General features: G+C 36.4%; 1 long non-coding RNA gene across 1 annotated transcript; it reads right to left on the reverse strand.

The window, feature by feature from the left end:
- Positions 1-2,837: 2,837 nt before the first annotated feature.
- Positions 2,838-5,009, reverse strand: LOC141613595 (uncharacterized). Its single transcript, XR_012529261.1, has 3 exons — positions 4,876-5,009; positions 4,669-4,778; positions 2,838-3,037 (listed from the first exon to the last, which is right to left on the reverse strand). It is a non-coding gene; the product is annotated as an uncharacterized LOC141613595 (long non-coding RNA).
- Between the last annotated feature and the right edge of the window lie 21,000 nt (positions 5,010-26,009).

Genomic DNA, 26,009 nt, shown 5'->3' on the forward strand with positions numbered 1-26,009 from the left:
AGGAGGAGGAGGAGAAATGGGAAAGAGAAAAAGGGCAAGTAGTACGAGAAGAAAAGGGAGGAGGAGGAGGAGGAGGAGGAGTAATAAGAAAAAAAAATGATTATAATGAGAAATTTAAAAAATTATAAGAAAACTCCACTTAAAAAATCTAATTAGTAAACGTATTGATTTTAGTTTTCATTAGTGTATCAATTAATAGTTTCTTCTAATAATCATAGTGAGGCTAAACATAAGAGGTAGAGAAACATGAAAATAAAAGGGGAATGAGGAATAAGAAAGGAAGCAGGGAGGATGAGAAGAAGGGTGAGGATCGGGTTTAGGAGGCGGCAACACTAAAGAGAAAAAAAGAGGGCAAAAGAAATGAACGAGGGGAAGAGGGTGAGGAATGAAGGGAAGATAAGGAGGAAGGGTTAAGGAAAGTAGGAGAAATAGTAGGAAGAGAAGAGAAAGAAGGATAATACGGACATGGGAAAGGGTGAAGGTCGAGGAAGTGAACAGTACAAGGGGAGAGAATCGGATGTAAGGAAAGTAAAATGGAAAATGTGAATGGTTAGAGGAAAGAAAAGGGGGAATAGAAAGGGAGGAGAAAAAAATGAATATATGGAGCAGTAGAACAAAAATGACTGGAGTAATAATAAAAGAGCAAGTGGTGGAGGAGGGAAACTGGGGGATATATAAGAGGAGGATAAGAGGCATGAAAGGTATAATAAGGGAGGAGGAAGGGAAAAGGGATGAAGGTCGAGAAACAGAATAAGGGGAAAGGAGAGGAGGTAGAGAGAGAAAAATGGATGGATGCGAACGATAAGAGGAAGGGGAATAAGGAAGGTGCGGAGGAGAAATGGGAAGATATGGAGGAGCAGTACGAGGAAAAATGGGAAGAAACATAATATAAGAGCACATGGGAGAGGAGAGGAAGCGGAGTATATATAAGAAGATGATGGGGGTCAAGGAAGGTTTAGGAGAGGATGAAGGAGAACGTTAAGGAGAAGGACTATGAGGATGAAAGTGGGTGGTGGCTTAGGATTCAACGAAGTTAGCGAGAAAATAGAGAGAGAAATAGAAGGATGGGGGAAAGAACGAGGGCGAGGGAGATAAGGCGGGAAAAAACGAGGATAATGAGTATGAAGGGTGAGGGGAGAAGGCTGAGTAGTATGAGTGTAAAGAGAGAAGGAGAAGAGGTGTTTGAGGGCGTGAGGAAGTTGGAGAGAAAACGGAGAGGGAAAAAAGATGAGCAGTGAAAGGGAGAGGAATTGGAGAGGGAGAGGAATTTGGAAAAGAGGGGAATTAGGAAGTGGTTAGAGCATCCACATTGAAGAGGATTGCCCATGCTCTTAGATGAAAGAGGGTGTTAAGAGGATGTCCTCTTCAATGTGGCAACATCCTCTTTGCATCCTCTTTAAAGAGGAAGAGGAAGACATCCTCTATAAATAGAGGATGTCCTTGTCTTGGCCCTTGTGCCAAATAAGAGAGAAAATGGGTGGTGGAGACTACTTAAAAGAGAAGAAATAAGATCCTCTTTGATGTGGAAAAGAAGAGAGGAAGAGGATAAAAAAGTGGGAAATTGGGTAGTGAAAAGAGAAAGTAGTATGACCAATGAAAAAATTAGAAAAAATTGAAGAGAGGAAGATGACCTCCTCTTCAATGAGCATGCTCTAAGGTGGGAAGGGTTAAGGGGAGGAGAGGGAAGGGTTAAGGGGTAGAAAGGGAGGAGGAGGAATGATTATAACGAAAATAAACATTATAAAAAAATTCAACCCAAAAAAAGAATTTCCAAATGATCTATTTCTAGGCATGTTAGCGTGGCATGAGACTAAGCGTGTTGTGTTTTCGTTACTCAACGTTCATTTTGTCTTTTCGCATTGTTATCATTTTCTTTTGGTTTGATTGCCATGAAAAAAACCCCAAACTATAAATAAATCCAACATTAATTTGCACATAAAACCTCAACAATCAATATACCTCGGTAATTTAACATTGACGGTGGCAGTACGCTTATCGAATGATCCTTACGCAATATAATAATGCAAAAGAATACTAAAGCATTTACTATATCTAAGAATAGCCACATTCAATATGAATATAGCTTTCCTGAAATTAGGATAGAAACAAGAAGCAAATGGAAAATATTAAGCAAGTTAACAATCTAATCAATTATAGTATGATGTTAATACCCTCACAAAATTACACACAAAATTTTAAAGTTGGATTCAAAAATACAAAAACAAGAGAATTTGTACTTATAATTGTAAATCAAAGTATATACACCCTCTATCCCGGTGATATGTTTACACTTTCCTTATTTTATAAGGGAGAAATAAAGCAAGTATAAACATATCACTGGGACGAAGGGAGGAAAATGCTAAAACAAATCAAAAGACGCTACTATGCTTACGCAAACGTCAAGAATTAAAATATCTTGGGGTACCGCGCGTTTGCGCGCGCGGTGGAACCAACTAGTATAACTAAAGGAACGAAATGTAAACAATTAATGGAGTGGTCACCCCGATCGGGGACACCCCACCCCGACCGGGATCGTGTGTTTTCCCATTTTCGTCTTAATTCCGTCTTAACTTCTTGCTTTATAGTGATGCGGAATCCTATGCTTGCATATTTAGGAGCCCATCTAAGGCATCCTAGGGATCATATTGTGACACCCTTAAAAATTAGCGTTATCTAATTACTTAAATGCGTAAATTCTACGGAAAAACTGGTAGGATATGTTTGTAAATGGTTCAACTATCCAAAAACCTGCAATTTCAAAAAAATTTCTAACTAAACCATTCACAACCAATCCAACTCAAGAAGTCCAACCTTCCCAGAAGCGGGTGCCAAAACCCTGCAAAAGCTGATGAACTACTTTGCCATAGCTAAATAGAAAGTAGAATGATACAAACCCAAAATAGAAAAGGGAGACATATGTCCCTTCAAATAATATACAAACCAAAGGATAAAAGGGTTACTAATAGAATAGCCAAAACTAGGTCCAAGGTTCCTTGCTCACTAGCTCGTCTGTGACCCCCAACAAAGCATCAACAACCTGTCAATCGCATTTTATACAAACACGAAAGCCACAATTCAGTAGGGAGTAACTTCGAGTCCTCCCAGCCACGAATCGTCAAAATTAATGTAACATGTAATGTAACATGTAAACAATTTGATAAACCTATTACAGTTCATAAAATCACCATACAAGAAAGGGCAATATATCAAAGACAGGCATAAGTTCTTAGCACCGTCAATAGTCACTTTGTAACTCGAGTCTATACCACGAGGTAGGGAAGGTAATCGAACCGGTATCTTGGCTCAGCGGTTAATATTAATAAAACATGGCCAAGAGACAACACAACCCTAGCCTAAAATCTGCGCAGACCTAGACATGCGGATACACACCACCGCACCCAAGACCCACAACTTTTTTTAAAACAAAGTGAAGTGAGTACCCTAAGGACACCACCGAAGGGTTGGCTAGTACTTAAGCTGACCCCATACTATCAAAATAAGTACCTGAGGTCATGCCCCAACTTGGATAAACATCCACTAGTCAGGAACACAAAGGCTATCAAGCAGTGAACATATACTGGTCAAAGACTATAAAGACCTATCTATGATGAAGGCCGAAATACTCACCTAGGACCTAGTCCCAGCTAGTCCCAGCTTGAATACTTTAGCCCACACCACACACGACTCACCACACAAGTCAATTAAGACACCCACTTAACCATAAGAGGGCAAAAAGTCCCACTTACCAACATGAATTCTAACATTCTATCATGTGAAAGGCTATATAATTGTCTACTCAACATACAAATCCAACAGTGTCCTCAATAAGAATTCAATACTAACTTCCAATTCTAGCAATTTTAACAATATTAAAGGCTTTAGGGGAATCTAGGGCCATTACTACAAAATAAGAAGCTATTTAAATTCAACTAACTACACATGTGAAATAGAGATATAATAAATGGCCTAAAACAAGAAAAAGGCCGATTATCTAATTCATTCAACCGAATTTTTACCCGCAACCTGACCCTGCGACAGTGCGGGTCAAATTGCGGCTGACCAATCACTCAATTAACTGACATCGCATCAGTTAAAGGGACTAAGGCTCAGTTTTCGGCACAATCAACAAAGCATTACAATTATCCCTATACAATTCATTCTGAGCCTATTATTTACAAATTCATTTTGTAAACTATCCTAACATGTGATAACTATTAATATAAGCATAGTTTTACCATTAACATAATTTTTATTACTTATATGATTCAATTCCTAAAGTGTACTCATACTAACTATGTCATTAATAAACCTTAAATGACAAATTTTGCATGGAAAACCGCGAAACAAGCAACGGACCGACCCGGGCCAACCGTGGGCTAGCCGTGGGCCTGCCACGGGCCTGCCACGGGCCTGCCGGCCTGCTGCCCCACCCTTAATCCTCTTTTTTTTTTCATTTTTGTTTAGTAAAAGACCGTCTGAACATGAATTAATCGTCCCCAATTCAACTTTGTTAATTTAAACTAACAAAAGGCATAATTTAAGCTAACAATTGACATGCATGCAACCATTCTAGACATGTGAAAATTATTACTAAAACCAAAAATCACAAAACATCCAAAACAACAAAGATTGTGACGATAATCCGTCGAGTAACTCGAAATATGTTACCTTAAGCTAGAAAAAAGAGCAATTAGCACCTCAAACCCAAACCCTAACTAGCAACTATCCGCTATCTTCAATAATATACGAGTCCCCAAACTCGTCTTCCAATCCTTCACCTAAATAAACAATAAAAACACAAAGATAAGTACATAAAACCGAATTTCCGAAAATTGGTCTTAAAACAACTTCAAGAAAACTGAAATTAGAACATACTAAGTTGTAGATCTCGGCGAGGGGATTCCGGAAATGTAAATTTCGTGAAAATCCGATAAGAAACGAAGGAATTATGGCCAAAACAGCTTGAATTTGTGAAAAATGTGTTTGGTTTGTTTATCATAAGGTAGAAGATGAAGTTAGAGGAAGAAAAAATCAGAAAATAGAAGGGGAAGGGGGCTGACCCGCGGGAAAGAAAAGAGGAAAGGAGAAGAGCGGGATTTTTAGTCGGGATTTTTACGAGTCGGGTTTGACTTGTTTCAATAATAATTAAATCCGTAAGTCAAACGCAAATTCCGTCAAGACCAAAGTTCTTAAACACGAGATTACAATAAAATTGAGTATTCATACGACCCATTTCCAAATTCGTTTACCCAACGTTCAAAAGAATTGTCATTTCCCCCCGATACGCCCTTATTTCGAAATAAAAAGTTTTACACGGTTTAAACTATTTTTAAACATCTCGAAACTATCAAAATAAATACTTTTCTTCAAAATATAATAAAATTATATTTCTTTGAATTATTTTTACTTTAAATACATTAATGTCAAATTTTACTTGATTAATTAATTATTTTCGAAATATATTAACGGTCCGAAATTACGGGGCGTTACACATATGGCATCAAATACATGCTCCTAACTTGGGCTTTTATTTGGACTTCTTTGCTTTACTTGTCTACCAACCAAAGTTGGTTTCATCAAGCTCGGAAATTCCAATTTCTTCCCAAAATGCCCATATACTTCCCGGAACGCCCTTGTATGGTCAAAACTTGCTCTCATTAGCCTCGTGAACTTGGGTGAATGCTAATTTGATGGGAAAAAGCTACCGAGTGCTTCATTTCCTACAAAATGTAATGAATACGAGCAAAAACACCTAGAACATGGAATTAACTCACAAATACACTAATAGAAGTGCAATAGTCTCTGGCATGCCTGATGGCTCAATTATGGCACTGTAGGAACATTTGCAGACTGGAGGGCTATATTTCTAGGCCTGATGTTCTGTTCAATAATGTACAATATGAAGTGAAAATGAGATTAGGACATTGTGAAGTAAAGACTCGAAATAGTAGAGTGCTTGATTGGATTAATTTTATCAAAAATCACTAGAGGCACAAAGTTGTATGTAATGTCTTAAAATGATATGTAGTTGTATGGGACTTTTTCAATATTAATGAGAACTTACATTTTTCCACAAAAAAAAAAAAAAGAAGTGCAATAGTCAAATAAAACCAAGCTAAAATAGGGAGTAAACTATACATAAAATGGACCTATCAAACTCCCTCAAGCTAAACCATCGCTTGTCCTCAAGCAAGCACACAATATAATGTATAACAAGGACAAGGGTACGAGCAACAATCATCTCATCCAAATGCAATTCCCGTCAAATAACTTTAAAGCACAATGAATCAAATCCCAAAACAACATGGGCATATGGAAAAATGCAAATACATGGATGAGATTTACAGGACGGCGTAGCACAAAGGACTTCACATGGACATTTCGACTCTTGCATGATCTTATTGACATCAGACTCCTCACGGAATTCATCACACTCATATTATGAACAAGGCAAATTATATGTGAATGTGACACTCTCCTATCTACGACTCAAGTGAATGCACCTACAATCTAGTATGGTAGACATTCCAAATCAACAAGATAATGCTAATCATGATCAAGTATGCACAAGAAAAGAAGCCAAGAACAACGAAGAAGGTTAGGGGAAATAGGTAAGAAGGTGGACAAATGTTTTTGGTCATGTGGAGCTAATGTCAAGCTAGTAACAAACCAAATGTGTAAAGGATGCTTATTCCAACCTCAACCTTTCCCAAGAACAAGAACTAGAGCCAAAAGTAGCATAATGACTCATTTTGTATTACAACGCAAGAGACTACTTCCCAATACAATACATCTCAAACATGGAAGCAACTCATATTTCTTTCTTCTTCTTTTGTCATCATTTTTTCCATTTTTTCACAAACTTCTCTTCTTTTTCTTTATTTCTTTTCATTTTGCATTTTTTCCAATTCTTTTTTTTTTCCTTTCTTCACCACCATCACCAAATTACGGGAATCAGCAATCCTGTAACAAGAATGCTCACAATAGTAACAAATAACCATATCCCAAATATGAGAGCACCCTAAGTAGCAAGTCACTAGCTCAACAAAGGTAGGTAATGTTATATGTGGCTAGGAAAAGGGTAAGATTTGGGCAATATTTGTAAGCAAACAAGTGAACGGCTTCAAAATGCAATCAAGATAGCAAAACTCATAAGAAATGGGACAAAACCCATATTTGTGCGTATAGATGTAACGCACACCAAGAGGAGAAACTACACATACACTTAAATGAGACCGGGTAAAGATGCACCGGCCTTTTAGAAGCTCTACCCTACCATATATGTAGCTTACTAGTGTCAAGATCAAGTCTACTTTGTCCAAAATCCATCTGACACCCACTATGTCAAGACATCCCCATGAATGCAAAACCCGCCAATAAGCATGAATCATTAGCTTAAAAAGCTACAATAAGGGCCTAGCCTTCATCAATCAAATTTGGGACTTCCATCGACTATTGATCGATGGTAAGCCTCCAAAAAACTTTATTTATCAATTTTTAGTATGAAAATTTATGAACTAATCAATAAAAGCCTCCCTTTTGGTGAGATCCGTTTGTCTGTCTCTATTTTGGGAGTTTTTCCAGTCCCTGTTTTTCTAGGTTTTAGTTATACTACAGATACAGGCTATAACAACGGGTAAAAACCGTTGTAAAAATAAAAAGCGGACGTTGTTAAAGCGGCCGTTGTAAAAGGTATTTACAACGGTTAGGTTATTTACTTAAACCGTTGTCTAAAGTATTAACCACGGTTAAAAGCCGTTGTTGTTGCGTGTAAGCCGTTGTGGAAAGTGTTTCAAAAATTTGGTGGGAATAATATAACAACGGTTGTCATATGTATAACCGTTGTTGTAACTTTCCCTCCAAAACTGAAATTTGTAGTAACAACGGGTATATGCTACATACCCGTTGTTGAAATTTGTAGTAACAACGGTTCTTAGTTTATAACCCGTTGTTGTAACTTTCCCTCCAAAAATGTGAAGACTTTTAACAACGGTTCTTCGTTTAAAACCTGTTGTTGAATATTATGCGCGGTATTTGTGAAAGGTATTCACAACGGGTTTTATTTTAGTAACCGTTGTTAAAGGTCTTGACAACGGTTTCTTTTTAGTAATCGTTTTTATTACGAACTCCTAATGTTTTTAAAAATTAAATTTGTTTCATGCCATTCAAAAACCTGCATATTTCAGCAGCACCATATACCAGCACCAGCATAAATCACAGCTGGGTTCATCAGAACTCAATAGATTCAATTCAACCACAACAGCAACAGCAACATCATATATATATATATATATATATATAGAAGGGTTCTTATAAGGTCACTACATCTAATAAGTCCCTAAGTCCTTATAAGGACCTTAGGATGGAAGGGATGGAGGGATGAGATTTCATCTTGATGGAGGGCCACAAATCTCCCTCACTAATCTCCCTCACTAATCTTGTACAACTCCATTCTAATTTGTATAACTCTATCCTCATTCTAATTCTCCCAACTCACTCACTCATTATTCACTCTCTCACACTTCTCTCATCCTTCTTTCTCTCTCATTTTCCTCTCATTCTCTCTAAACAAAAAAAAACCCAAATAAAACACAAACTAAAAAAAACCAAAACACAAACAAAAAACCAAAAAATATACACAAATCCTCTCCTCTCCTTCTCGGTAACCACCAGCCCTCCGCCCTCCACTCGCCGCAGCCACCTCCACTCGCTGCAGCCACCTCCACTCGCGCCCACCGCCGCGGCCTCCACCACTACCATCGACGCCCACAAACCCGCATCCCTTCCTCTACTCTTTCTCCTTCCACCATTGACAACACCAATATCGCACCACCACCGCAGCCTCCTTCTCCCTCTCTAACCTCCTGTCCCCTAGCCGACAACCCCCTACCCCGACAACCACACCCAACGCCACCACTAACCCCGACTACCCAACACGACAACCCCACTACGCACCACCTTTCAATTTTCAGATCCCTTTGGCCTTCGCCAAATCCGGCCACCACCACCCATAACCTCCACCACTACCCTTGGCGGTTTCCACACACTCAACCTGATATTGCCGCCGCTCACGCCGACCACCAACCGTCCTCCTTTCACATTCATTTTTTTAAAAAAAATTAAAGGGGTTGGTGTTTGTGTCGGTGGATGCGGGTGTTGGTGTTGGTCTCGGTGGGTGCGGGTGTTGGTGTTGGTGTCGGTGGGTGCGGCTGGTGTGGTATGTTATTGGTAATGAGGCAGGAGGTTGTTCTTCTGGTTGTGTTTTTAGGTTACCATAAATTCAAAATAAAAAAAGTGAGTAGGGAGGCGGCAGATTCACGGTTTTATTTTTTGGGTTGTGTTTTTTGGTTTTTGTTTTTTGTTATTTTTCACATTTTTTTGTTCTTCATTTTTTTATTTGGTTATTTTTGTAATTTTGGTTTTTGTTATTTTTGTTTTTGTTTTCAGATTCAGATCTTTGTTTTTGTTTTCAGATTCAGATCTCGTTTTTTTTTGTTTATTTGGGTGTTGGTTAATTAATTTTTAGTATTTCAGTTTTTTTTTCTTTTTTTTTTTCGTGGCTAAGGGTGGTTTTTTTTGTGTTCTCTGTTTGTTTTGTTTTTGTTTTTTGTTTTTGTTTTTATTTTTTATTTTTTTTATTTGGTTGTTATTGTTATTTGATTTTTTGGACTAAAGTTATACATCTTGTCTATTAAAGTTATACACTGCGTGCATTAGAGTTATACACACGATATTTAAATTTGGTTTTTTTTTATTGTTATTTGGTTTATTTTAGATTTCGGGTTTGGTTGGGTTGTTGGTTTTTTGGTTTTATTATTGTTATTTGGTTTTTTGTTTTTGTTATTATGAGTTTTTTTGGTTTTTGTTATTATTTTTTTTTCATATTTTTCATATTTATTGTTTGATTTTTTTACTATTTACGACTAAAGTTATACATTTTATGACTAAAGTTATGCATTTTATGACCAAAGTTATATAAAAATAGACCAAAGTTATACAAAAAAAGACTAAAGTTATACAAAAATTGGACTAAAGTGATACAACAATTGGACTAAAGTTATACAAAAATGAACCAAAGTTATACAAAAATGGACTAAAGTTATACAAAAAATTGGACTAAAGTTATAAAAAAATGAACCAAAGTTATACAAATATGGACCAAAGTTATACAAAAATCGACCAGAGTTATACAAAAATGAGCCAAAGTTATACAAAAAAAGACTAAAGTTATACAAAAAAAGACTAAAGTTATACAAAAATTGGACTAAAGTGATACAACAATGGACTATAGTTATACAAAAATGAACCAAAGTTATACAAAAATGGACCAGAGTTATACAAAAATGCACCAGAGTTATACAAAAAATTGGACTAAAGTTATACAAAAAATGAACCAAAGTTATACAAAAATGAACCAAAGTTATACAAAAATGAACCAAAGTTATACAAAAATGAACCAAAGTTATACAAAAATCGACCAGAGTTATTCAAAAATCGACCAGAGTTATACAAAAATGCACCAAAGTTATACAAAAATTGGACTAAAGTCATACAACAATGGACTAAAGTTATACAAAAAATTGGACTAAAGTTATACAAAAATGAACCAAAGTTATACAAAAATGAACCAAAGTTATACAAAAATGGACCAGAGTTATAGAAAAATGCACCAGAGTTATACAAAAAATTGGACTAAAGTTATACAAAAAATGAACCAAAGTTATACAAAAATGAACCAAAGTTATACAAAAATGGACCAGAGTTATACACAAATGCACCAGAGTTATACAAAAGTTAGTCCATTTTTGTATAACTTTAGTCCATTTTTGTATAACTTTGGTTCATTTTTGTATAACTTTGGTTGGTTTTGTATAACTCGGTTCATTTTTGTATAACTTTGGTTCATTTTTGTATAACTTTAGTCCATTTTTTGTATAACTTTGGTGCATTTTTGTATAACTCTGGTCGATTTTTGTATAACTTTGGTTCATTTTTTGTATAACTTTGGTTCATTTTTGTATAACTTTGGTTCATTTTTGTATAACTCTGGTGCATTTTTGTATAACTCTGGTCCATTTTTGTATAACTCTGGTTCATTTTTGTATAACTTTGGTTCATTTTTTGTATAACTTTAGTCCATTTTTGTATAACTTTGGTTCATTTTTGTATAACTTTGGTTCATTTTTGTATAACTTTAGTCCAACAAATTATAAGAATTTTTATATGGCTAAGATTAAAACAACAAATTATGAGAATTTTTATATGGCTAAGATTAAAACAACAAATTTTATGAAAAATATTTTAGTAGATCTTAGATGAAAAAAAAGTATCTCATAAAAAAAAACGAGATTTAAAACCCGAAATCTTAAAAAAAGTATAACAAGAAGAGATTTGAGAAAATGAATAAAAAACGAGAAGTAACAAAATAAAAGAAAATAAAAGACAACAACAAAAAATGAATGGAAAAAACAACTCAAAACATGAAAATAAACACCAAACGAAAAAAAAAAAAAAAAAAAAAAAAAAAAAAAAAAAAAAAAAAAAAAAAAAAAAGGTGGCGGCGGTGCGGTGGCGGCGGTGGTGGGTGGTGAGTTGGTGTCGGGTGGGATAGTGGTGGGTGGTGGTGAATGAGGAAGAGAAGAATGAATGATTTATTTGGGTTTTTTGATTTAATTGGATTTTTTGGGTTTTTTGATTTAATTGGATTTTTTGGGTTTTGGGTTTTTTATTTATTTGGATTTTTTGGGTTTTTATTTTTTGGGGTTTTAGAGAGAAGATGAGTTGTGTGATATGTGAGAAAAGTGGATGAGAGGAAAAGAAGTTATAGTGAATTAGTGATTAATTAGAAAGATTAGTAAAGGAGGAGAGAATGAGTGATATTAGTACATAAACACACTTTTGGAGGTTGATCTTGGCCATCCATCTCCCTCCATCCAATGGCTCATAATAGAACTTATGGACTCAATATAAATGTGGACCTTAGTTGATCTCTTCTATATATATATATATATATATATATATATATATATATATATATATATATATATATATATATATATATATATATATATATATATATATATATATATACTTATAAGGAGTTAAATTTACATGAACTAATCAGCATTCCCTAACTTCAACAAATTTTTTACTAATAAGTGATCTAAACTCGAGTATCATGCATTTCTATTTTCTAAGACGTATTTGCCCAACATGTCCCTTACCTCGTCTATATCTACACTTGAGTCTTCTTTGAATCTCGGTGACGGGTTGATTACATCGCGAGAAAAAACAAAGATAAGACATTATTGTAACAACATCAAATCTCGCATAGCAACATCATGGTATAGCAGCAAGCAAGACAACATCAGCTCTAATTTAAAAAAAAAGTAATAAACACATTATTAATTTACTAACCTTTTCTGGAATAAGGATATATCTTCGCCTAATAATCTCCAACATGAACCGACAAACATAGTATCCACATTGTATGCTATCCGGCTGGCGAGGGGCCTATTATTACATAAAAACAAACAGACGAGAGAAGGCTCACATCAGAATCTTGAATTTTAGGTATTGTATTAGTATTAAACACAGATTTTTGCACTTAATGTATTGTATATGAGCACGTACCCCTGTTATCGTAATAAAATCAGGGCCATCATCAGAATCTTTAGTGGGTTGATCCTGCTCGTTAGCTCTTCTCTTCTCAAAGGCCCTTTTTTTTTAAAAAAAAAAAAAAAGAGGCAGGCACTCATTTTTTTAGGGACAAAAATGAGCTTTTTGCTATAAATAAAAATTGAAACTTAATGTTATTATAAATAAATCAGTATTATAAACTTACTTATTAATCAAGCGCTTAAAAGTCTCGCTTGGTGGATTATGTAAAGAGTCCAACCAAAAAACTTTCTTCTTTGTCGGCATGATGGCTGCTAGCACCCAATGAGTCCTACATCAAGAGACATCATCATTATTAACAAGTACATATATTAGTTATGAAAATGCAATTGTAGGGGGAAACGTAATATTAATTTGTTTATTACCCTTTTTCATTATAAGCGGCAAAAATCAGCTTCTTGGTTGTCGCCAATTGCTGAGCAATATAATCTACCCGATATTCGAATGAGAATTCCGGAATAAATAAAGATAAAACATAGGGGCACAGGAATCCGTATTGATCAACTGGAATCTTCTTCTCGGGGATCACTCTCAATTTCAATATCCTACATTATTACGGTATTAATTCCGGTATTTAATTAAAACACTATCTAGTAGTCAGAATATTAGAATATGAAATTATTTATTAAGAAACTTACTTCATCCAAACAAATAGGTTTTGGACATCAATCTGGTCTAGGCCAGCCCAAATGGCTAGCATATCCCATGACATAAGTGCTTCGCGCTCAACCTCTAGAATATCCTCCTCGAGCGGAATAATTATCAATTGTTCGGTTGCTATGCGACGGCAAGCCTCCTCATGCAGTTTCCTCATCGTCACCGTTCTTACTCTTTGCATGTAATCCTTCCCAGTATATTGTGTGGAGTTTAAACTCCTAACTTCTTTCAGGTCGGGGAAATAATGATTCTTTGATTTTGTGCTACTACCACCAGCCTACACATGTAGATAATTAAAATAATAAAAAATTCAAAGGTAACATATCCTAGTTGGAGTAATAAAAATAAAAGCGTACTTAACTAAATACCTCGTCAACTTGCTCTTTCAATGATGAGGTAGTAGTAGCAGTATGATTTGGGGACTTAGGCTTATCGGTCTTTTTTGTCCCCTACACAAAATTACCATGCATGCTTTTTAGAAATACAGACAAAATATAAGGGAGCGAGGTTTTTAAAAAATGGAGAAGTTAATTAAATACCTCATCAAGTTGTTGTCCGGACGAGGTAGTTGGCATGTCCGGGGACCTAGGCTTATCCGCCTTAGCCGGCTTTTACATTCCCTACATACAAAAAATTTCCATGCTTTTTAGAAATACGGAAACAAAAAAAAATTAAAGGGAGGTTTTCATAAAAATGGAGAAGTTAATTAAATACCTCATCAAGTCCCCGGACATTAGGCTTATCCGCCAAAGCCGACTTTTTTGTTCCCTACAAAAAAAAAATAACATATAAATTTAACATATAAAAACATTCAACAATTAAAAATGTAACATATATATAAAGGTATTTCTTCTAACCCCTTTTGCTTTTGTTTGTTGGGGAGACGACCGAGCCAAGTAGATGTGAGTTTCGGGACATTGGATGAAACTCCCAACCGCATCTCCCAGAATGGTAATGTCGTCACGAATCGGGACAGGCAGTTGAAAGTTTTCATGGCCTGGAAAGACTGTAGTTATCTCTACTTTTCTATGATTCGGAAAAAGTTTTTCGCCATGAACTACTACAGTTACCGCGGCTGATTTGGTGTGCATTTCTACGAGACCCCGGCCAACACACACATTTGGATTTTCGAATTTAGGGTCAGCAAGAATAACTACTACCCTCTTTTTTACGGCCTGAAGAATATACACATACATTATTATATCCCAAAATTTAATAGAATTCATATAAATTTAACTAATTAAACACTTCATGTATGCATACCTTCATCGAAAAACAGGAACCGACTTGAAGGGGATGTATGCTGTTTTCCATCAGCCGTCTTCTCAAGTTGCATCTCCTTTTCAGACCCATTATTTACCTAATAATATTAACCAATGGCACGATGTCAGAAGTTATAGCATTAGAGTTGGCAGGGAACACATCCCCTGATCTTACTAAAAAAAAAAGAAAAGAAAAATAAGGAAGTATTAGGTGGTACCTGATCGGCTTTAGTTGTTACAGCTTCATAAGCATTAGGTACCTGATCTTTCGGAATCTCGTTGACCGATACTTCCTTCTCATGTATTGCCAAGGTAGTAGCGGCCTCTTGACCAATCTGTTGTACCTTATTACCTCCTTTGTAAATGACATCCTCCATCATCTTCACTTCTTCTTCGGAAAGCTTGCCTCCAGCATTCAACTTTAGTAGTACGGATGCCATTAACTGAAGCTGCGTGCCAAGAATGTAATGTTTCAGCAATTTTTATCCCAACAATAACATGTGAATTGAACTTAAATGAAAATAATAGAATAAATGGTACCATGTCAGTCTTCTCAAACTTAGTCTTCCTTTTCTTTTTTATCGGGGCAGTTGTCCCATAATATTTCGTTACTCCAACCTGTAACGGGACGCCCCTCAAACGACCTGGATGTTCGGGTCGGCCGATCGCTCTAGCAAGAACGTCATTAAGACCACTTGGAGTGAATTTCCCTTCTTCTACCTCTTTCAATACGTTGTCCTATAATATATTAAATAAACTTCAAATTATATTTGTGACTAAAATAATAAAGTTAGTAATGAACTCGTCTTAATAAAATAATGCTTACTATGTTGGTCAACACCTCCTCATCATATTTGTCACGTGACGACCGGGATCCTTTAGGTGTGTGCCCTTCTTTATAAGTTACATGCCGATCCAAGTTGGTCACTCCCTTTGCCACCTACACATTAACATGGTAACATTTATACATGTAAATGTGTATCAATGCAAGTCCAAGTGTGATTAAAAAAATAAAGTCTCACAGGCCGGGGAATAATGCATGCTACTTACGAGGTTCTCTTCTATCTTTCTGTAACCGCCTCTAGAACCATACCATTTCCCCTTCTTGCATGAAATGTTAGCACGATTTCTTCTGCTAACGGACTTCAAATAATTATATAAAAAGATTATATAAAGGACTCATTAATTAAAAAAATGATAGGTAAATCGTTAAAAGGCGAGGATATTTAACCTGAAACTTCTCAGTAGTTCTCATCTCTTTGAAAAGATCCCATTGTTCCTGACTGATGGTGGGACACTTGTTTGCCGGTGGGCTCTTACGCATCTCCCCCGTTGCCTTGTCCACATACAACCAATCCCTAGCAACGTCACACCTCCTTTGCGCTGTGGACATCCATTTGCCTTATGCATTAAATACTTATCATGGCTTTCATCGGGTATAATAAAGGCTTCCTTTACACGAGCCAAGTATAACTCCGCAAATTTTGGATTCAAAGTTCTAACATCATCTAAATGGATAGGCACAAACTGTCTTGTGCAACATCCAATCCAACTGGATAAAAAACCCGCATTTGGACCAGTAGGGAAACCTTTCGAGCTCTATGTTATTTCCATCGGTTCTTTAGCGGCTATAGCTGCAAGGGCTCTCGGGCACTTCGTAGCACCCCTATCACCAGGCTTATTATCCCCAGGCTTATTATTCTTTTGACTTCTTTTCCGTTTTTCACCCATGATAATCCTAAAACCCAAATATGAATGAAATAGGAAATGAACAACTTAACAACGTACATGCAGAGTATTATCTAAAACCCTAAACCCTAATAGGAATGAAAATTTAAAACAACAGATTGAGCTTCTAAAATCCTAAACCCTAATAAGAGGAGTGAAGTAGATGATGCGGGATGATAAAGATAACAAAGAAGACGAAAAACAAACAGATGCATGAAAAAGAAAAAAGATGATCGTCTTAAAACCCTAATGACGAAACACAAAACTAAAGTGAACATACCTGATGATGATGATGATGATAAAGAGAACGAGCAGAATGATAAGGGAAGGCAACAGAATCTGGGCGTCGGAAACTGGGCGACGGCCGGCGACGAGAATGTAGAAAGCGAGGAAGAGAGAAAAATAAACTCAGGATACCAACGGTTGAACTAGTGTTGTGTGAGTTTGTGTATGGTATGATGTATGTTTTTGTAAATTAGTTTTTTATTAAGACAAACTATTGACAACGGGTTCTAAAAGCAAAACCGTTGTTATATGTTAATAACAACGGGTCAATAAAAGTCAACTGTTGTCAAAACTTTATTATAACGGTTAAAATATACCCGTTGTAATATATTTTCACCAAATTTGCGCCAAAATGAAATATGTCAAAAAAATCAATGACAACGGGTAGGGCTACTACAACCGTTGTTGAAAGTAATAACAACGGGTAATGTAACTATAACCGTTGTTGAAAGTATTAACAACGGGTAATTTAAATATAACCGTTGTTATTGTTGAACCTTTTTTTTTTAAAAAAAATTACTGTAATTCCATTACAGTCCAAACCTGTAACAATACATACTGTAACAGCAGAAACACCATATACTGCAATATTATTCAGCAATTTCAACACCAGCATCCACATCTAATAATAAGATCAAGAAAATAAGACAACACCAGCATGTATGCATACTGCATATCTAAGCTACAGGATTTACCATGCCATGCAAATTTGGGAATTTTTATTTAACAATGACCATTATTGATTTACCAATAAATTAAACCATCAAATTATTGGTCTGAAAATGACTCAAAATGTTGGTCGTCCATATCATTGTGTCCTGATGAACTATCTCAGGATCGGGGACGTTTCTTGGATGTCATAGTTTTTTCGTTAACCCAAATACCTTCACCATGGTCATCACGCATATAGATGCTTTCAGTGTCCTCATGATTAGTGTCAACATCGTCGAAATAAGATACAGTGGTAGAGTGATCCATTCCCTCAAAAACGACATCCTGATCATCATCACCATTATCGGATGGACTACCCCTTCTACTCCTTATAGACAGTACAACAGACCACTTTTTATCCATAGGATCGATGACATAGAACACTTGTTTAGCTTGTGATGCCATTATGAAAGGATCATCCTTATTATTGCCAACCTTACCCAGATTGACCAACGTAAATCCCATCTTATCCTTTCGGACACAATGGATGTTGTTATCAACCCAGTTACATTGAAACAAAGGCATTGTGAAATCAATGTAATCTAGTACCAATATTTCTTGAATAACACCATAATAAAGGCATTTTCCCCAAATAGGCTTTTTATCTTTTGAAGTAGCAAAGTGCATTGCCTCAAATTCAGAACTCACACCACTATTTTGCATTGTGCTCAACTCATCTTGCTCGCGGGTGTAAAAAGTATATCCATTAATGGCAAAACTGTTGTAAAAGGTGACCCTGACATTTGGACCTAAACCAAGACGTAGTATCCTAGGAGAGATGTCATCACCAGTTTGATCCGTACACTCTAAGACAATATTCCTAAACCACTCTGCAAACGTCTTCGTATGCTCGTTCGTAATCCACTTCTCGGTCTTGTTTGGGTGATCGTATTTGAGCTCATCTTTGTGTTGTTGAATATAAGGTTGCACCTCATCTTCGTTGTTTAGCACATACGTGTGTGCTAAATGCAACATTTCACGTGTCACAATTTTTTCAACCCGGCCCCTAATACCTTTTCCGGTCATCCAGTCACTATGACGATTCTTAGGAACGCCAATCAACTCCTCGGGGGAGAGATGAGCGTAACAATATGAAAGAGCTTCGTCTAAAATAGCGCGTTCAGCAATACAACCTTCCGGACGATACCGATTAGATGTATAGTCCTTGTAGACTTTCATCAATCTTTCGAAAGGATACTGGTATCTCAAGTACACGGGCCCAAGGTACAAAATCTCCCTAACCAAGTGAATGGTCAGATGAATCATGATAGTGAAGAAAGAGGGTGGAAAATACATTTCCAACTGACAAAGAGAGGTTACAACGAGGTCCTGCAATGAATCCGCGTCATCGGGATCGATGACTTTCTCGCATATGGACTGGAAGAAGAGACAGAATCTAGTTATAGCATATCTTACCTTTTCAGGTAAAATGGAACGAATAGCCACAGGTAGTAATTGTTGTATCAAGGTGTGACAATCATGTGACTTTAACCCGGTGAGTTTTAGGTCTTGCATCAACACTAGGCTTTTGATGTTCGATTAATAACCATGTGGCACTTTAATTCCATTCAAGCATGCACAGAACTCTTTTTTCTCATTCCGTGAAAGGGTATAAGCTGCTGGTGGTAAAAATGTACGATTACCTCTCTTCTGTGGTGCCAACTCTAGCCTAATACCCATCATTTTCATATCTTCCCTAGCTGTGGCGTTATCCTTTGTTTTACCAGGAACATTCAGAAGGGTATTGATAATATTATCACAGACATTTTTCTCAATGTGCATGAAATCGAGGCAATGTCTAACCTCCAGGTCAGGCCAATATGGAAGTTTATCAAAAAATATGGATCTTTTCTTATACCCACGAGTAGACAATTTAGAGCCTCTCTTCTTCCCATAATCTATCTCAATATGCTTTACTTTCTGATCAACTTCATTCCCACTCAAAATTCTAGGAGGTTGACGAAGTTCTTGTCTTCCATTGAATGCTTTCTGCATCTTGCGATAACAATGGTCATGATACAAGAACCTCCTATTTCCCATATACACATACTTACGAGAAGACTTCAAGTATTCAGACTCGATATCCTCCCCACACAATGGACAAGCCTCTTTCCCATGAACTGTGTGCCCAGAAAGGTCGCCATAAGTCGGATAGTCAGTTATTGTACACAATAACATCGCTCTCAAATTGAAAGTTTCGTTCTTCTATGCATCAAATACTTCTATCCCACTATCCCACAACAATCGCAAATCATCTAGAAGAGGTTCCAAATATACATCTATATCATTTCCAGGTTGTTTAGGGCCGGAAATTAACAACGACAACATAAAATACTTTCTTTTCATGCACACATATGGAGGTAAGTTATAAATAGCCAACACTACTGGCCAAGTACTATGTTGGCTACTCATGTTTCCGTGTGGGTTCATTCCATCAGTGGACAGCGCTAGACGTAAGTTTCTAGGTTCATTGCCGAACTCGGGATACTTAGCGTCGAACGATTTCCATTGCATACCATCTGACGGGTGTCTTAGCTTTCCATCATTTATTCTTCATGTTTCATGTCAAGTTAACATTTTTGAATCATCGGGATTCGCATAAATCCTTATGACTCTTGGTATCAATGGAAAATACCACAACACCTTAGCCGGGATCCCTTCCTTATCCTTATAACGCCACAACAAACATTTAGGGCAACTGGTTAAGTTTTGATATAATTTCCGATACAATATGCAATCATTTGGACATGCATGTATTTTCTCATATTTCATGTCCACTCCTCTTATTAGTTTTTTCGCCTCATATGTCTTAACAGGTAGAACATTACCATCAGGAAGCAACTCCTTTATCAAGGCTAAAAAACTAGTGAAACACGTGTCACTCACCCCATTTGCCCCCTTGATATTATACAACTTCACCACAGCTGACATTTTTGTGAACTTACAACCAGGATACAGAGGTGCTTCAGACTCACACAACTTCTCATACATGTTAAGGTCATCCCAATTACTAGTGTCATCACCTACATCTTCAAAAGCAATCGACTCATCATCATTCTCTTCATTATCTATAGCCCAACATTCAACTTCTCTACTTCCAACTCTTCCAACTCAAAAAACTCGGCAAACTCAGGATCATCAGTTAGCCTTTCGTGTACCTCAACATCATCTTCTTCAGAATTATTCTCTTCCTCTAATGATTCCCCATGAAAAATCCAACGTGTATAGGATCGACTAAATCTCCACTTTTCTAGGTGTATTTTAACGTCCGGAAAAGCCATATAGCTAATATTACCACATCTTTCACAAGGACATGCAATACTAGAAGAACCTTTCAAATTGTTCGAAACGAATTCATAAAATTCAGCTAAACTATCCTTGTAGGTGCGGTTACTCATATTTGCATCAATCATCCAAGTTCGAGTCATTATTCTACATTCGTAATAATAGGCAACTAATTCAGAAAATACAATAATAAGCAAACAAATAAACGAAATTCAGGAAAGCAATTAAGCTAAATTATCAACAAATTAGATAATAACCCAAAAAATCCTATATATATATAAGCGTTGCTAAGAAACATATATATACCTGATTGATAAATACGATGAGGGAGAGAAGACGGTGACAACAGTGACGGAGATGAAGACAGAGAGACGATCACGGAGGAATGGAGGATGATATAGTAGCAGTATTAGCATGTCTTTGTGTTTTGTAGCGTATAGCAGAATAAAGCAATCTGTTGTTTTTAAGATCTTCATAACATTAATAACAACGGTTATTGAGTCTACAACCGTTGTTAAAACGTATTAAAAACGGGTTCTAAACAAATCGTTTTAATTACTTTTCACTAATTTTGCGCCAAATTATTAACAACGGTTAAAATGTAACCGTTGTTATTAGTTTTTATATTAACAACGGTTTTGAAAGTATGACCCGTTGTTAAAACCAATAACAACGGTTAACGACACAGAACCGTTGTAATTAAGTTTGGTAAAATTCGCGGCATCAATTCTACAACGTGTTTTGATGATTTTCGTGAATAAGCGTTGTTAAAGGGCCGTTGTAGTTGCCTGTATTTGTAGTAGTGGTTCCTCATATGGTGAAGATGTGGAAGATCAGTTTCATAATAGATCGTTATATGGTAATACATATATTGTCAATTTGTTGGTTGCACTCAATTTGGTCAGATGAAATTGTCTCTCGTCAAGGCTCAAGATCCTATGATCATCTTGTGAAAAGCTGTTTGCGGCGATATGATAGAGGACGTGCTTGGGAGCAATTCAAGTTTACAGATCTTTCTTTGAACAAGATTTTATTTTATTTGGTTCTAGTCGAGTTGTATCCGGCAAATTTGTCACATGTAGATGTCGTATGAATATTTATTAACGAATTGATCATTTCTTAAAAAAAAGCGACAATAAGGGAAATGCAAGGAAAAATGTCATTATGCATAAGACATAAGGGTGGACAACATGAATTCAATTTTTCAATTTTTTTGAACTTTTTGAATATATGAAAGCAATGAAGCAACAAGACACACTATATCTATAGCCCAACATTCAACTTCTCTACTTCCAACTCTTCCAACTCAAAAAACTCGGCAAACTCAGGATCATCAGTTAGCCTTTCGTGTACCTCAACATCATCTTCTTCAGAATTATTCTCTTCCTCTAATGATTCCCCATGAAAAATCCAACGTGTATAGGATCGACTAAATCTCCACTTTTCTAGGTGTATTTTAACGTCCGGAAAAGCCATATAGCTAATATTACCACATCTTTCACAAGGACATGCAATACTAGAAGAACCTTTCAAATTGTTCGAAACGAATTCATAAAATTCAGCTAAACTATCCTTGTAGGTGCGGTTACTCATATTTGCATCAATCATCCAAGTTCGAGTCATTATTCTACATTCGTAATAATAGGCAACTAATTCATAAAATACAATAATAAGCAAACAAATAAACGAAATTCAGGAAAGCAATTAAGCTAAATTATCAACAAATTAGATAATAACCCAAAAAATCCTATATATATATAAGCGTTGCTAAGAAACATATATATACCTGATTGATAAATACGATGAGGGAGAGAAGACGGTGACAACAGTGACGGAGATGAAGACAGATAGACGATCACGGAGGAATGGAGGATGATATAGTAGCAGTATTAGCATGTCTTTGTGTTTTGTAGCGTATAGCAGAATAAAGCAATCTGTTGTTTTTAAGATCTTCATAACATTAATAACAACGGTTATTGAGTCTACAACCGTTGTTAAAACGTATTAAAAACGGGTTCTAAACAAATCGTTTTAATTACTTTTCACTAATTTTGCGCCAAATTATTAACAACGGTTAAAATGTAACCATTGTTATTAGTTTTTATATTAACAACGGTTTTGAAAGTATGACCCGTTGTTAAAACCAATAACAACGGTTAACGACACAGAACCGTTGTAATTAAGTTTGGTAAAATTCGCGGCATCAATTCTACAACGTGTTTTGATGATTTTCGTGAATAAGCGTTGTTAAAGGGCCGTTGTAGTTGCCTGTATTTGTAGTAGTGGTTCCTCATATGGTGAAGATGTGGAAGATCAGTTTCATAATAGATCGTTATATGGTAATACATATATTGTCAATTTGTTGGTTGCACTCAATTTGGTCAGATGAAATTGTCTCTCGTCAAGGCTCAAGATCCTATGATCATCTTGTGAAAAGCTGTTTGCGGCGATATGATAGAGGACGTGCTTGGGAGCAATTCAAGTTTACAGATCTTTCTTTGAACAAGATTTTATTTTATTTGGTTCTAGTCGAGTTGTATCCGGCAAATTTGTCACATGTAGATGTCGTATGAATATTTATTAACGAATTGATCATTTCTTAAAAAAAAGCGACAATAAGGGAAATGCAAGGAAAAATGTCATTATGCATAAGACATAAGGGTGGACAACATGAATTCAATTTTTCAATTTTTTTGAACTTTTTGAATATATGAAAGCAATGAAGCAACAAGACACACTAAATCCCCCCCCCCCCTAAGATAGAACAACACATTGTCCTCAATGTGTAAAACATAGGACATCCAACAAGGGAAGATGAGATGACACATGCGGAAATAAAGGAAGGGAAGAAAGCATACTAAAGTGTAGAAGCCTCCCCCAAGCTAGCTTGAAAACGGGGTAAGGTCCAATCCAAGTAGCAAAGTACCTCCAAAAGACAAGCTACTACATACTAAAGTAAGCTAATTGTCTTAACTATTACATCAAAACCAAATTGAAATAACAATTGTCAAAAAAACTATAAATTGTCTCAAAAACATAATTAAACACGGGTTGCCTCCTGAGAAGCGCAAATTTAAAGTCTTGCTAGACTTGTATTCTCCTTAATGTCACGACCATCTTTGATTTTAAAAAGCAAGTCAAAACCCTTAGAAGTCTATCATATACCTGTGCATGAGCAATACAAAAGAAAATGTAAGCAATTGATAAGATATAAGAATGAAATATCAAAGGTAAGGATTGATAAATCTTATCAATGGGCGCATGAGAGACTTCAAAGAGAACCACCGAACTACTCCACTCATCAGCAAGAGATGGATGGAGCATTATGCTTAAGACCATAAAATAAACCGTTTGTGCACAAATTATAATCATAAATGGTCTAAAATTGGTGGTATGAAAACTCAACGAGGTGGGACTCATCAAAAATTGTGGGGGGGGTTCATCCCATTTAACCTCTAAATTAATATCACTAAGTCCTCTATCAACCTCAAATGTATCAACTACCTCCTCCGTGAAAGGATTTTCAAAGGTATCTAAAGGCTCGGACAAAACCTCATCCTTTTCACTACGATCGTGGCTCAAGATCACCCATGACAAGTGTCTCATCTACTACAAGGTGAATGTCATCAAAATGAGTCTCTAAATGGTCAATTGGAATGACACTAGGAGGACTTTTAAAAGAAAAAGTTGGACCATCATCATCGTCATCCAATAATTCAAAATTATTAGGGGCAATAGACTCACATTGCTTGCTGCAATATGGTCTATAAGATTATCTCCAAGGTGATCTGTAATAGGCTTGCTCTTGTCCTACCCTCTATCATTTCTGAAACACAAAGTGCTTTCATTAAGGGAGGGATATTGTGGATAGTATCTTAATATGCCATGATGGCTCAATTATGGCATCGTAGGAACATCTAGACCTGCTCTCATCAGCCTCGTGAACTTGGGTGAATGCTAATTTGACGGGAAAAAGCTACCGAGTGCTTCATTTCCTATAAAATGTAATGAATACGAGCAAAAACACCTAGAACACGGAATTAGCTCACACATACACTAATAGAAGTGCAATAGTCTTTAGCATGTCTGGTGGCTCAATTATGGCATCGAAGGAACATCTGCAGACTGAAGGGCTATGTTTCTAGGCCTGATGTTCTGATCGGGTTAAAAAAAGGAAGGAAACCCGCCTAATAAGTAAAATTGACGGGTTACAACCAGCAAACATAAAAACTGGTGTAAAATAACATAAATAATACTTAGATAGTAAGATGGATAAATGGGGAAAGACAGACTTAGAGCATCCACATTGAAGAGGATGGATCATCCTCTTAGCACTCTCTCTCATCTAAGAGGATGTCTTCTTCAATGTGGATGTATACTCTTAACATCCTTTTTGAAGAGGAAGAGGAAGGTTTCCTCTATTTTTAGAGGAAGTATAACCTTAGCCCTTGTGCTCACTAGTCATCTCTTATCTACCATGTGTCATGTAATTTGTTTCTTTTTTTATTTTTTGGTCATAAAAAATTTGAGAGATGATGAATAAGAGGATCCTCTTTGATGTGGGAAAAAATAGAAAAAATGTTAAGAGGAGGATGAAGATAATGGGAAATGAGGTGTCAAAAAAATAACGGAATTCCTTTTTCACATACGAACTTTACTCTTTCACATACATTTTTTCATAAAGTTTTCGTTTCATCCCCTTTTTCTAAACATAATCAAATTAACTTTTATATAAACGTCTTTCCTTAAAATTGAATCTAAATCACTCTAAACACTTAAAATGGGAAGATGCTAATTCAACTAGTGAAGTAATTATGTTTTGTAACAATTATTAATATATTTTATTGAAATTATTGGTAAAATTAATAAGCCTAACCATCATTATTAATTAGGGTTTATGGGTGGTGGAAGGCACGGTGGTTAGGGTGGCTGAGCATTGTCTGGATGTGTGCGGTAGTTAGGGGGTGGCGCGGTGACGGTGGTGCGATGAGGGTGGTGCATTGGTGAGGAAGGAGGACGAATGGAATACACAGTGTGCGATTGGTTTGCGTCGGAGTCGGATTGTCAGTTGAGGGTACGACTGAACTAGAGTGGGTGGTGCGAACGGCTGTAGGTTGGAGTGGTGGTATGGTTGTCGGTTGGGACTGGGATGATGGTGGTCAGGTGGTGGTGTCGTGGTGGGGAAGGGAGATGATGGCAGTTCAGTTCCTGTGTTGTTTTTTTTTTTTTAATATTATTAATTCGGTAGTTCTTTCTAAAATTGGCCGGAATAATGTTTGCCGACAACTAGATTGGTCGGAGTCGGTGAATGGACTAGGTGGTGAACGGACTAGGTGGTGGCTGGTGTTAGAGGCTTGATGGTGAAGAGAGACGAGGAAAGGGAGAAAAAAAATCATTTGGGTG

The sequence above is a fragment of the Silene latifolia genome, chromosome 1, assembly GCF_048544455.1.
Source record: "Silene latifolia isolate original U9 population chromosome 1, ASM4854445v1, whole genome shotgun sequence".
NCBI classification, from domain to species: domain Eukaryota; kingdom Viridiplantae; phylum Streptophyta; class Magnoliopsida; order Caryophyllales; family Caryophyllaceae; genus Silene; species Silene latifolia.